We start from the raw sequence: 16,094 nt of genomic DNA, 5'->3' as shown, positions 1-16,094 counted from the left end.
AGAGAGCAAAAGAGAAGGAAGATATTACATACTGTCAAAGATTTTTTTGTAGATGCATTTGGAATCAGATATTTGAACAATTAGCATGAAATACATACACACTAATGAAAAATTAACACAGTGGTCTAAATGCAGAATAGAACACAAAGTGTTAGAGAAAGTCTCACACAAACTTGTCCATAAGCAATCTGGGCTTTCTACATGTGTCACACAATTAGAAACAATATTTCAAATCCTTAATTCATTCTATATGAAATTGTGTGACATTGATTTCTTTAAAAAATATGCTACATGTTCACTAGAGCTATTGCATGCATACATAAGAGAAAATGTAATTTAATTGGGAAAGAGTGAAATTTCAAGTTCATCCTCTTACAATGAGTTGACATTCAATCAAAAGAGGTTAGGCAAGCTGATGACTAAAGATACAAAGATATGACATAAGTTGATGTTGATTCAACTACAATTATTGTCACATATAGAGATTACTCAGAAGGTGGTCTTTGTTGCCAAAGACATTTTGAAGAAAGATACACATTTTTCTCATATTGCAAGACTCATTGATCTTGGTGTTGAGCTAGAGATTCAGTTTAAAATTTTGGATCAAGTTAAGTAGAGATGGAATAAAGGCTATGCCCATATTATAGAAAGTCATCAATAGTTCTTTGATAAGTATCAATTAGTCCCAATAGCCCCAAGTTTCACCGATAACAAAGAAAGGGGGATAGAATTATGAATGAATAAGACAAAGAGAAGCAATGTGTAGATCAATGATTAGACAATATATATTAGAATTTACATGGTCAAACTATGGTCTCAGGGGGAATACTCATTTCAAAAGAAATGATTATTTTATTCATGAAAATTTATTTTTGCCAATAATGACAAAGGGAAAGATTTTTGATCTCTAAGCCTATGTTGTTGATTAGTGTCCAAATACTTAGTCACTTTTTAGGAAATATTGCAAGGTCATCACTAAAACCGAGTTATCTAGCAAAGGCTGGGCATATAAAGTTTATACTAAGTTATCTAGTGATTGTTGAGTATTCAGTAGTGACCAAGTAGATGTACATGCCAAGCAATATAGATGAGATCAAGGATGTTGACAAGTTATTGATTTCCAAGCAAGCATGTATATAGAAGCCAAGTCATGGCATAAGAAGTCTACATGACCGACTGTTAGAGAATTCAAGTGTTGAGTAGTTCATTTTTGACATATAAATTTGTAATGACATAAACACATCTGTAAACCCTTTTGGCTAACTTTTGTATGATATTTAATATTCATAGAGCCAGCTAAGAATATGATCACATACCATTTTAGAAGGTAATGATCCCAAGGCATGCAATTCAACCAATCAAAAAATGGGATAGAAAAAACAAAATATGATGAAGTGTAAATTGTTGATTAAGATCTAGAACCTTCACATGACTTCTATTTAAGGAGGATTCTAACCTTAGAATTGTGTGTGAGTGAGGAGAAGAGAAGTAGAGTATCCTTATGCATATGTAAAGGAGAGAAGACTAAGTTTGAAGATATATTAGACAAAGAGAAATTAGATCAGTGAAGGATTAAACAGAGTTATCAAATTAGAAGATCAAATTAGAGATATAGTGAAGAGAAGACCCAAGATTAGCTTACAGAGATAACCAAGGGTTAGGTACTGAATCAGTTATTGTTGATTGAGATAGGGTAAATCTCTTAATAAAGTGGTTTTAACATACCTATGTAAACCTTTTCTAATAAAAAATGTCTCCCAAAAATATTTCCCAATAAAAAATGTCTTTGTCATGATTGACTAATATTGGTAATCAACTCAATCAAACTCTGGGATATGCAAATTGTTTTCCATGTTGTTGCCTCCCAAACACCTTCAACTCTAATACCAAATATAGCATCTTATTAACAATAACACACAAGAAAATTATTAAGAAGACTCCATTTTTTCTGAATAGAGGAACTCTATTTTTGAAGTAGCCAAATAATAAATTTTTACTACTATTCCTCCTTTTTATTACATCATAGATGAAAGATTTATTCAAAACATTCTTTATATAAAAGTAGTCTCTAATTCTTATACTAGGAGAAGACAATGTTGACTGCTTGGTAACAACAGTTTCGATTGCTTATTTAAAGGTAATCTATAAGTATGCATGATCTTAAGCATAATCTACTATAAAATGGGACTAGAAAACATAAGTTTATAACCTAGAAACTAAATCTAAACATGTTGAATCTAATTTAAATTCAAATGTATGCAATTAAATCCAACATGCTTTTTATTTAAAACAAAGACAATGGGAAGATGCTTTAACGATGGAACAGTGGAGTTGGAGATGGAAAAAATGGTAGAGCTAGAGTTATTAATGTGGTACATCTAGAGTTTTTGAAATCAATGACATCCATATTTAGAATTTGGCCACATCTTTCCTTGTAATTGATGGATACAACAATTGATCCTTTAATAAAGAAGTTTTCTAATAAGTAATTATCAATGGATAGTAAAGAGTATACAAAAGAAATAGCATACCATAGAGATTTACAAATGCACAAACACATATTGTAGTATATTTTCAAATATCCATAGTACATGAACATCTCATTTACCATATTGAAAATATAGGGACATAAATTCATATATCTAGGTTACAAATGAAAACAAGTTCAAAGAAAAAACCAATTTTTCTATAAAGATGTCCTTAGAATGGGAAGTACACTATGTAAATCATAGTCAATATGAGTAAATTCTTCGCATATTGCATTAGTAGGATGCCAAACCCACACAATACTCTATAGATAGTAGGTATGCATCTTGTGTTTCAGATATCCTTATCACTAAGCCATTGTTACATATGGAAAGGTTTGTACAATTTTTATGCCATAAACTATGGATAGTCATTGAAGTAATAAGATAACAAGAAAATATATTGAATTTATAAGATAAGACATAATAGATGTTGTAGATTTAAAAGCATTAAAATCTTGATAGTTGGTCTATAAATGATACTTCATCGACAATACTTACACATAAATAAAATCATATTCTTTTAACTTTTTAATTCAAAATTGAAAGAATCAATAGAAAAGATATAGTGAAAATAGTTGATTAATATAAGCATATAATTTTGTGATTCAAATACATCATCTATAGTCATAGGTCATAAATAACTATTAGGATTAATAGTGGTTATAATCTCAATTTCATCCTTCCTTATCTTAAAGAAGGAATAATGAGAATGAAGTAATGGTAATTTAGAAAAATGTTAAAGTACGAACCTCTGGCACTTTCTCCCTATTTGGTAGAACAATTGAATAAACTAGTGACTTGATCTTTTTCAATGTCATCTAGGTAAATGGTTCAAAGCTTTTTACATATTTAACTTGGGATTTTCCTATGTTGGTAGCTTTTAATTTGCCTCTGAATTTTAGAGAACTAGTTCTCCCTGTTTGTTTCTAATCATTGTATGATTTCAAAGCAAGATAATGCAATCCACATCATTTTTTGATGATCCTCCTTGGAAAATAGTTCAAGGCAAATGGTTCATGACATATATCACATTTTATACAAGCCTATGACCTAATGACAATTGCTTAAAAAATTAACATTGGAAAACACTATTAGAGCCATTCAAACCTTATCCAAATCAGATGCTTCATAATTTAGTAGATTGAATTCATGAATTGTAAAAAGGAAGTTCTTGACATTCTCAAAGTATTGATAAGAAAATAATGTCACTCCATTTGAGGAAGGTATAGAAGAAGCCAAATTATCGACCACATATTATAAATAATTAAATCAACCACATTCATCTAGTTAGATCATAACTAGTTAAAAATTGGCTAAAAAGGAGATTTTACAACCCTATCATTGTGATCAATAGTAGAAAAATCTAACTTCTAAGTAATGCATAAAACAATAATTAGCAAAGAAGGAACTAGCCTTCCTTTTCCATACCATGTGAAAAATGACTAATAAATCCAAAATTTAATTTTTAATGTATGGATAAGTGCACAAAGATGAGTCTCAATTTCATGGAAGTCCATTTTTCTAAATGAGACTTCTTTAGAAATGAGCACCTAATTTTTAAGAACTGGGTACCCATTATGGTTTGGGCCCCCAATTCGTATTCAAATATCGGACACCCAATTTTTGAACATGGATCAGGCACCCAACCCATATTTTAAAAAATTGGATGCCTAATTTGTAAAAACATGAAACCTGATTTTTTGGGGTTTTTTTGTCATTTTTACTACTGATAGTGACTTTGGAGATGGGAGCCCAATTTGAGCTTGAAAATGTGAGCTTGATTTGAGTTTTCTACTAGCCCCCCAGCCAATTTTTCACTGTTTGAGGTATTTAAATTTGTTTTATAATATTTTATTTCATTATTTTTAGATTTTTTCTTTACAATTTGGTCAATTTATTGCTTTATGTTCACAATTAATAGTTTTATATATGTAAAATTCTAGATTTGCATTGTAGATTTTTTCTTTGTATGGATTATTATTCAAATTATATTTATATTATGTTTTCTCTCCTCCATTTTTTGATATTTAGATGTTCATTGAATTTTCTATTACGTAGATGTTCATTTAAAAATTAGTATTTTAGATGTTTGGATGTATTTAATTGATATGAAACATAATTAAATTTAAAGTGATGATGATTCTAGATGCATTAGATGTTTAAATTATTTAAACATATATTTACATTGATATTTTAGATTTATTTCAACTAAATAGTAATTATAAATTATTTTTTTGTACATATTAAATATTAACCAAAGTTTATGGTTAGGATTTGTATAAACCCTATACTTAAACCTACACTTTACACTTGAATACATGTTTATGAAATATTTTTCTAACTCTAATATATTAACTTATTACCCTATTTTTATCCCTATTTCAACTATAATCCAAATCTTAAGTATATATTAGACCTTGAATTTAATAATCAAGCTTTAACCATAATCTTGAACCATAACTATAGTTCACTTTTTGACCTTAACTCAAACTAGTTCATGTTTCTCTCTACTTGAACCATAACCCTATTCTATCCTTAAGTCTAATAAAAACTATGCTTCAACCATAAGAGTAATTGAACTATATAACTCTATCCTAATTTGAATGCTAACTATAATCCAATCTTAACTAGAGCCATAGTAACATTGACCTTAATATGTACATCCTAACTAAACCCTACCTAATGCATGATTTGAAACCCTTACTTCAATCCTAAAACCGACTCTAAAACTTAAATGCCTTGCTAGATAATAAGATAAGTTTCAAAAATTATATTCCAAGCCCTACCATATACACTAAATTCAAAACATAAATGTAAACCATGATGTTAACCCATATCCATACCCTAACACTAAACCTAACCAAATTTTATATTCATACCCTAAAATGTTATTTTTAAAACATAACCATAACCCTAATCCTCTAACCTTAACCCCTAAAATGCTTCTTTTATACCTCAACCTATACCCTAACTCTATATTCCTAAACCATAATATCCTACCTAACTCTTAACATAATTCATACGTATATTATTCCAAAACCTTTTTAAAAAATACTTCTAATCCTTAGCCTAATCTTGACCCTAATCTAAATATAATTTAAATCCTAATCCATACCCTAACTCTAGTCCTTTGTGTAACAATAATTTTAATTGTATTGCACAATCGTATTAATGTAAGCCATAACCTTAATAATAATCCATTCTATAAATTTAATCTCTATCTTCCTCTTTTTGATATATTCAAGTAGTTAAAGATGCATTAAATGTAAATATCTGGTTTTAAAGATGTATTTATATTGATATTTAAATTTATTTTAACTAAATAGTAACTGTAAATTAGTTTTATTTTGTACATATTGAACACTAACCAAATTTAAGGGTTAGAATTTACTTAAACTATAGTTAAACCTACATTTTATAGTACATGTTTATGATTTAATATTTCTTTAACCCTAATATATTATTTATCATTAGCATGAATATTCTATCCTTAATTCAGCTATAATGTAAATCATAGGTATAAATTAACCCTTCAATTTAATAACAAGACTAGATAACCATAATCTTGAATCATAACTATAATTCACTTCTTGACCCTAACTCTAACTTCAATATTTCCCTTTACTTGTACGTAGCCCTATTCCATCCTTAGGTCTACCAAAAATTCTACTTCAACCATAAGAACATTGAGCTATATAAGCCTATCCTAGTTTGAACCCTAACCATAATCCAATCCTAGAACTAGAGCCATAATAACCCTAATTATAATATGTATAATCTAATTAAACCCTAAGTAATGCATAATCCCAAACCCTTAACCTAATCCAAAAATTAACCCTAAATGTTATATGCATAACTAGATAATATAAGTTAAGTTTCAAACCTCATTCCTAACAAAATTATAATTAATGCAAAATTTGAATATTTAAGCCTAACCCTTAAATCCCAAATGCTAAATTGTAACCTTAATTCTAAATGGAAAAATTCTAATTAAAAATGTTAAATCCTAAATCTTAACCAATATATATTAATGGTAAATCTAGTGAAACCTAATTTTGTAAATGTAAACACTTTAGTGTTAGAACTCTCTAGAATAACGAAGAGGGCAGGGGGGCGGGGGGGGGTGGGGGTGGGGGTGGTGGGGTGGAGGGAGTGAATCAGTTATCCAAGGTCCAAATGTACAAATAAAACTTTTCAATTCTTAGTAAACCCATATCCATAAAACCTTATCATGCATGCATCCATTAGATCATGTAATACCTAAACTTTGTAGGTTACTATCCTAGGTCAAAAAAACTTTGCAGAAATGTAGACATGAAACCTAATAGATTCAATAACACATTTAATAAAAGGATTTTACATGGAAACCAAATTTGGGAAAAATCACCAATAACATGCTAGTAATTCTCACTCTTTTGAAGTGATGCCTTGTGAAAGGCCAACCCTATTAAAGGATACAATACACACTATTAAATGTGACATGTTTAAAGCATTTCAATCACCCTATTAGGAGTGAGCCTTGTTAGAGGACTTTAGAATATTCCATTAGAATGTCACCCAATTGAAGAACTTACAAATGGCTATTAGGTCAACCTTAATACAAAAGATTTTCCTAGACTGATATAATGATTTGAATGTAAAAGTAAGAATTAATCTGATAACAAATTACAAAGCACTTGTAGATTATAGATCTTTGTTTCAGTCCTTCATTCTACTTGAAATTCACACACTTCATCTCAAATAGTTTGTTCACCCTTCAAGCATTCATATATACTCTTAAGCCTTCTTTCTTTACATGCCAATTGTAGTCACCTTTATTTGGCCATTTAAAGAAGCAATACCCTAGACTCCTTGTCTTCATTAGGTTCTTGCACATGACAACTATTGTCACAAAAGTTTGCACCCTTGACAAAATTTTTTACCTAAGAGGAAACCTTGTAAAATATGGAAAAACTTCCAAGTTGTGGGACTTTAACAATGAGGTTGATTCTCTAGAGAAGGTTGGATTCCTTTGCTATTAGGGTACACTAAATTTCTTTTGGAAAGGAAAAGGGAGAAGGAATGCATGAAAGAAAACTACCCAATCTAATCTAAGGGAGGTGATGCACCAAAATAGAGTGTTCAAACCAATATTTTCCCATACATATGTAGTTAACTATCATGATATCAAATAATATACAGATTGAAACTTGTTTTAATCAAGTGATCATATTTGGATCAAATAACTAGTTAAATGACACACGGAAAAAGAGATTTCATTATATATATCACTCATAGGCCAAAAGAGATACAATCATGCAAATTAAAGATATCCAAAATACATTGATAAGGGGCAGATGAGTCTTACATAGTACATCAATGGCTGAAAGGGATACAATAGAATGTCATGAAGTTCAAAGGCAAGGGGAATTTACAATGAGCATGCCAGAGCAATTCCAAGGAAAACAATGAAAGATTGACTAGACCCTAAAAAGGGTTACAAAATTTTATTTTATAGTTCAAGTATGATTGAGATAGCTTCCATTGAAATTTATTGATCCAACCACTATCATTAAGTCCTCAGAGAATAATCCAAGGTGATATGACCAATAGATTTTATTAGTACACTTGCAGAGGTATGAAAATCATCAAACTCTTACTTGAAGAAACCTTGAAGGTAACAAAAACAACACCATTAATCACTCTGAAAAGTAGATGGATAACCCAATAGTGATGGAGTGCCCTCTTAAATCATTACTATACCTACATCCATTTGAGAGTGGTTGAGATTGATCATGAAGAATATATCAAGCAGAAAAAATAACTTCTCTCGTCCTTGGCTCAATGAACTATTAGAAAATCAGTAGTCAATCTGAGTCATGCAACTAGAATGAGCCACATGGACCAATGGTTTTCTTTCTTTCTATTATCTCACAAAATTCTTCACTAATTTGACTACCTTGTCATCCTAACCATGTCATCCTTTAAGACTTAACCATAACCGCTCATGACACTACAAGCTCAACTATCACCACTAATTGTTTACCTTCTAAATTAGGCCCACTGTGTACATGTGTCAACCCCTTGCTTTGTCAAATGAATTAAATATTGAGACACTATACATAGTCTTAAAGAGATGACCATGAATCTACCTTCATCTGATGGTCCTAAAATGCATCAATCCTATCATCACTTTGACCAATGAGAATGCTTCTCTTCACTAATTCATTTGACAACCTATCTACCTTTCCCATGGCCCACAAAAGAAAACATGGCCCACATCCACATGCAATGCTATCACTTTCTCACAAAGAATAAGTTCATGCTTTTTGGCAAAGCAATATTGCAATGGCCATAGATCTTTAAAGATCTAGCGATGGACAAAATTTACTGATGACTATACTAACTAAAGGAAAGGGGCCCATGGTGTTGTAGACATCTAAATCTGATTACACCATTACGTAATCTTATTTGGTCATCTTCTAGGACATTACTAATTAAATATTTATTATTTAATTATTTAATTGTCATCCCCTAGTTAATTAATTAATTTAATTAACTATAGTCTAATTGATAAAATCAAATGATAACCCAAAATCAAATTATCAATTAAAACACTATTCCTCTATTAAATTAAATAAATCCTCACATCTATTTAATTTAATCCCACAAACCCCTTTTATTAAAAAATAATCATTTAAATCATCCTAAAACCATCACTAAACCATACCATTACCCCTAATCCAGCCCATTCACTCATACTAACCTCAATTAGCCACCTAACTAACCCATCCCATCAAAGCTAAGCCACTTCTCCCCTAACCCCCTTCCTAGGCTAAGCCTAATCCCTATCCTAAACTTGTGTACAACTTTAAGCAAGGGTTAATACTTGCTAACCCAAGCCAAAGTCAATAAGTCTCCCTTGTCCTCTTCCATTCCTATCCAAGAGCATTAATGGCTCTTACATTCCATTAATACCTCTTGCATCCCTCTTACACACTCATCCTCCCTCATTACTCCCCTTGACCCCCCATTTCGACCACCCAATCCCCTTGTGACACTTGTCACAAGGCTAGAGGCTTGACAAAGCACAATCCATGTGCTCCCTTTTAAAGCATCCTAGCCCTCCCTCACCATTCTTCCATCCTTGCATCTTGACCCTCCATTTCACTTCCCTTGGCCTATAAATAAATCACTTCCCTCTCATGATCAATATAAACTTTCATGCAAGCTTATAATGCCCCATTGGCTACTACATCATACCCATTATCACCTTCATTGTTGGATCCTCCATCCACCCCCATGCTTGATAAACACCTTGTCCCTTAAATCTTGAGAATATCATGCGCACACATCCCTTATCCATCAAGGACATACTGATGTTATCATAGGTAACACATTGGAGTATCTTACCATTCTTGGTCTTCTTCCCTCCATAATGTCTACCTTTTTCCTATCATAAGTATTAACTAGTTTTGTATTGTGAATGCTTTTTTTGTTAATCATTAGTATTCAATTTGCACTACTAAATTAGGTGATACATTTTGGCATGCCAGGTGGGAGCCCACATTCAAGTCACTGTAATCATGCTTTTTGCTTGTTTTTTATTAACTAACCCACCTAACATTTTGCACTTGTTTGTGTAGACAGGTGGTTTTTTAACATTATTTACAGGCATCAAAGTCTCTAATCAAGAAAAGAGCTCCTAGCCATACAACTAAATCCCAACTCAAATATACTTTAAACAGCTTTTGTTCATGAACCTACAGCCATGAAATTATGATTTTATAATGGCAGGAGTGCAAACTTGCGAGGGTAGGATCATGCTTTGTCCTAAACCCAACCACCACATGCCACCAAAAACTACTCTTCGTATTCTTGCAAAAACCCTCTTCCCATGGGAATGCAAGATTTTACCAGTGGGATTTTTGTAAAAACTTGCAAGAATGCTTGACTGAATTAATTAAACCCTAAACCCCACCTTTTTCTTCATGTATCAAACCAATAGATCAACCTATCAGCAAGAATACTACCCCATTAACATGTAGGATCACACTATCCTGGGATCGCTCTATAACCTTTTCCCCATAGCTTGCTTTTACTAGGATTTCACTATTTTCTTGTACCATGATCCCATGAATTTTAAACTACTTTCCCGCACTACGGGATTGTTAATTAAAACCCGCAAGTTTTCTATTTTGACCAACTAGTGGTAAAGTTTAATGTTTTCTATTGCAGGGATCTTTTTTTCTAGAATTCTAACATGTATATTTGTAGGTTTTCTTAGGATGCTTACTATAAGATCAATTTTTAAAAGCCTAAAATGAACAATTATCATTTTTTCATGATGTAATGCATGTTTAAATCTTAAAACATTTTTGTTGGAATGTTTGAGTAGGTAATTACAAAATCAAGTCTTAAATGTTGAGTTTTAAAACTGAACCAATGGGATGAACATTTCATTTAAGGTGCAAATAAATGTTATGTGAAAACGCTTTAATTTTAGGCTTTAAAAAGAATTCATTCAATCTTGAATGCTATAAAGAAAAACATGTTCTTATTCCCTCCTTTTCAAAGCTTTCATGCACAATTTCCTTTTGTTGACACAATTTACTTTGCTCGCCATCACTATAAAGTTGGAAATGAACATTGTATGCTAAAATTATGTTTGTCTTCAAAATTATTTGTTAGAATACACTAAAGTGTCCAAAATAGAAATGAACCAAGTGCCTTGTGTGTTTTTGAGATTGTTTCCTCTAGCACATTTTTGTCTTCTCTACTTTCTACAAATTAAGACCTCAAAATACATAATGCATGTATCAAAAGTTGTTAGCAAGATCATCCACAACAACCTAGGAGTGCTTCTAGCTTGTTCATCCACCTTTGGGAAGTGCATCCCCTTTGGTGAGAAGCACAAACTAGTAAAAATCTTATTGGTATATAAATGAGGGGAAAGGTAGACTTTCTCACTCTATCTCCCAAGTTTGGGTGGTGTGTTTCTTGGGGTAGCTTAAGGTGGGAAAACTTTCACATGATTTTAGCATCTTTGGAATAGATCCTTAAGTGGATCACATATGTAACAACCATTTGGATGACTCCACATACCTATTTATAGCATCATATTCATCATGATTTTATCCTTGGTATGTTAATTCATAGTGCAAGGGAAACAATATCCCCCAAGATAACTCGCCATTCTGGTCCCCTGGTAGAGGCATAAGGCTACTTGGGTTTCATATCCAAGAGTCATTGTCCCTGTAGAAGGGGGACTTCTATTTTCCATGCCTTGAAGATTCTTTGATGTGTATCATTTATCAATCAACTCTTGTATCCACTCACCTCTTTGACTAGAGGGACATATTGCACTAGAATTAGGAGACATCAAGTTGTGGGCCATTGAATAACATATTGCAACCAAAATTTGAGCTTGAAGATAAAGAGTGTGTTTGAATTGCCTTATTTATGCAAAAAACTCATGAAAAAAAATTGTAAAAGCATACACATTTTCTATAGTTACTATCAAATCCTTTTGCTAAAGAGATCACTTGTTTGTCTTTCTCAAAGTTTCTTTATCCTTTGAGAAAATATTTGATCACAATCCATCACATCTAAAAGAGTCTTATCCTTTTTATCTCAAAAATAGTTGTTAGCAAGTCCATTCATAACAAATTTAGTCTCATTGGTTCAATTTTAACTTTTTCAAATTATCCTTGTAAAAAATAGTTGTTAGCAAGTCCATTTGCAACAATTCCAGGTTCTATGCTACTTTTTGCTTCACCTTTTTGCCTTGATTGAAAACTTTCTTTATAAGCATTCAACAAACCATTCACCTTCAAAACTAGTTGTCCTTACCTATTTTCAAAAGAATTGTTAGCAATTTTGTTTGGAACAATCCTACACCTAGTTTGTCCCACTTTACTACTTACATCCCAAAACACCCAAACCACTTTGCCATTTTTACATAAACACACCATTTTCTTGAAACCTAGTTACTCCTCAACTGATTTATGTTTTCAACCTAAGATAAAAAGGTATACTTAGCATAGTCACTGCCTATAAAAAAAAGCCATAGTTGTGATCAATCTCATAGAGTTATCTCATGTCAGGCCAAACCAAGACCAAGTTCAAAAAGGCTAAACTTCCACAAATTCCACCTTACAAATAAATAGAAATAGAATGCAACAAGCATACCTTACACCAATGGATCACTAAACTAGACCAAATTGAGAAAGACGGTGCTAATGTTGCACTAAAAACTGAGAGGGATTACAAAATTCAAAACTTAACTCTTAGATGCAGTGTCAACCATAGCCTTATCGATAACTCTAGTGTTACTTACTCTTATTAGGTCCTTCTTTTTTCACACACACTTATTCACTTATCTCCTCATAGGCTTTGTTTTTCACATAGCTCCTCATCCTATTTAAGAATTTGGCAGACTAATCTCCCTTTTTCCCATCAACCTTAGGTTTTTAGAAATCATCCAAAACAAGCATCATAAGCCCAAGAATCCTCTATTATTTACTCATCACTTAAAGAATTTAGCATCACCTCATTAAAGAAAATTTCCTAAATAACTCTCCATCCATCTCACTATCATAGTTATCCTTAAGCTAAGCATTATTTAGGATAAATTGTCACTTGTGTCCCACATCACCTTGAGCAAAAGGTTGGGCTACACAATTGATCCCCATTTGTCTTGCAAAAAGGCCACAAAGTTACCTTAGGGTTTAATATCACCATCATATTTTTGAGTTCACACATATACTCTCTTTTACTTAGTACCATATCATTTAGGTTTCCCAGATGTCACTAGGAACATTTCCACACACTCCCCTTTGCATCTTAGAAAGTCTCTCCACCCTAGTCATTCCTAGACAAATCATCTCCTCACATACACTTATCTTCATCCTTCTGCATTCCATCCTTAGGGAAGTCATCATTTCATGGCACCTACCACATGGTTTGGCAAGAATAAATAAAAAATTTCATGAATCCTAGTCTTAGTAGTAGCACAACTTGACCACAGCCATACCCCATAGTTTCAATGGCACCACTAGATCCACCACCACAAATTCTTGAATAATCAAGTTTTGCACTAGACATTGATGCTTTCATGAACCAACCTAGACATGTAACCATTATTGATGCCATCATAGATCAAAATAGGGAGACCATCATGGAGGACTTCTTAAGGGATAATGTTGGTGCCTTTGATTTTGGAAGACCACCACCTACCAACATTATAGATATTGCACATCCTCTATTTGTATGGCAATCACCATCCATAGGGCCATCTATCCCTCCTAATCCTTTCTTTTTATCAAGCAGTGGGTATCAACCAATGCAAAAAAAATTGGTAGACTAGAATATCCCTTCAACCTAAGTCACTGCTCCTATTCCACAAAACAATTAACCCATTCTCACTTAACCCTAGTTCATAGCACATCCCAACCAACCAAAAGTATATCGTCTACATCTACTTCCACCACCTCTATCCATATTTCACAATATACTCCTTTTTCACTTAGCAACACTACGTTTTCCCTTCCATCACAAAACAAATCCAATTCCTTCACTAGTACTATAAACGTCCAACCTACATCCCAACACACTACAAGAATGCCTCCATTAGGGTCAAATACTTCATCTTTCATCCCACCCCACATCACCATCAATCCATTTGTCACTAGCCAAAGCACTTCCACCTCATTTCCACTAGGACCTTGGAGTTTTGGTCTAGCACAAGGGCCTACCATTAGTATTCCCTTTAGCACTACATCCATGTTCATACCTCAGACACATCCATCCCTTCCACCTCAATTCTATTCATTTCCACCTATTACTAGCCATTTTTCTATGCCACCCTTAGGCAATGGCCAAGTCATCCCTCCATCACAATAGCTAGTTGTAGGCACCCTTCATCACATCAATTACCCAACATCTATTACTACTCAGTTGCTTTCTCAAGTAGAAGCACAACCAATATATATTGGGCAAGGTATACATTCTCAAAGCATCACCTACGTATTACCTATGTTACCATCTTTTCAGCCACAATCATCACATCAACAGTATTCCCAAGCACCCCCATGGAATTATCTAGTTGGGAAACAACTCGACACCTATGTTCCCCATCAACAATCTACCCAATAGATGTAGCAGTATGCCTAAACTACATTCCAAAAACCAACAACATCCATCCCAATAGTTGCATAGCCCATTTTTCAACCATCACCATATGGTAGTCAAGGTTCTCCATAACAACCTTCAACACCCACTATATATCTCACACCAAGGGCACTAGGATTGGAGGCACCCGTTACACCACCTATACACTCTAAATGGGAAGAGATGAAAAAATCTATCAAAGTGCTCAAGGATGGGATAGACTTCAAAACTTTCAAATTTGAAAATGATCATCCATACCCATTTGATAAAACCATTACAATGACACCTTTTCCTAAACACTTTGAAATCCCAAAGTTTGATAAATTTAGTGGGAAAAGTGACATAGTCAAACATGTCAAAGAGTTCTATATGAATTTCTTAGAAGTGGCTTATAATGATGTTTTCTTCATGCAGCTTTTTCCATAAAGGCTAGGAGGTGCCACCCTCAAATGGTTATGTCGCATACCCGAGGGTACCATTAAGACTTTCTAATCTTTCTAAAGCCTTTGTGACTCAATATGTTCATCTAGTCAAGACTAAGTTATTTGTAGTAGACCTAGTTGATACCAAATAAAAGGGAGGAGAAAGCCTTGCAAAAATTTTACAACATTGGAAAACTCTCACAACTCAGATCTCATGCACCATCCCTAAATGTTATCTTGTCAAGATGTTCATTAAAAACTCACATCCTAGTCTTGGCCATCACATGGTTATGAACTATTTACAAACATATAAAGACATTAAGGAAAATGGGATGGGACTTGAACAAGAGCTCATCAAAGATGGTGTCATCAAAAAATTTACAAGGAAAACATGCAGGACCATGGTCAAAGCAATGGAAAATCATGGTATTGGAATAAAAATAAGAACATAGTTATTTATGGCATTATTAACACCTAACATATTCATGTTATCAAGGTAGCAACCAATATTCTCTCCATATTTTGTCAACAACCTTATCAACAACAACCACCAATCTATCAATAACTACCTATGCAAAACAATCAACACATTGTCCAAATAACCAGCCATCAAAACTAGATTAATGTTATCACACTTTTAATTGGGCCTAAACTATGTGTTTAGAGACAACCTTATGTATACACCCCATTGGGGAAACCTCATGATGCATTTTTTGAGAAACTAGCCAAGGATAATCTTACTCAACATCCACAAACACAACCCTTGGAACTAAATTAGTCTAGATCATCTTTGTATAAGGATAATCAGTTTTACAAATTCCATCATGTCAAAGGGCATACCACCCTCAAATGCATACATTTCAATGACTATTTCCCAGACTTTATTGATAAAAAAGAGATCATAGTGGGGCATCAGCCTCAACCAATGTAGGATTACTAATATACCAAAAAAATTTCCCTCCCCATAACACAAACATATGAAAGGCACCTACAA

This window comes from Cupressus sempervirens, chromosome 9, assembly GCF_028749045.1.
Source record: "Cupressus sempervirens isolate cs-2001-9-10 chromosome 9, ASM2874904v1, whole genome shotgun sequence".
NCBI lineage: Eukaryota > Viridiplantae > Streptophyta > Pinopsida > Cupressales > Cupressaceae > Cupressus > Cupressus sempervirens.
The sequence above is the reverse complement of the archived record's forward strand: the minus strand, read 5'-3'. Positions refer to the sequence as shown.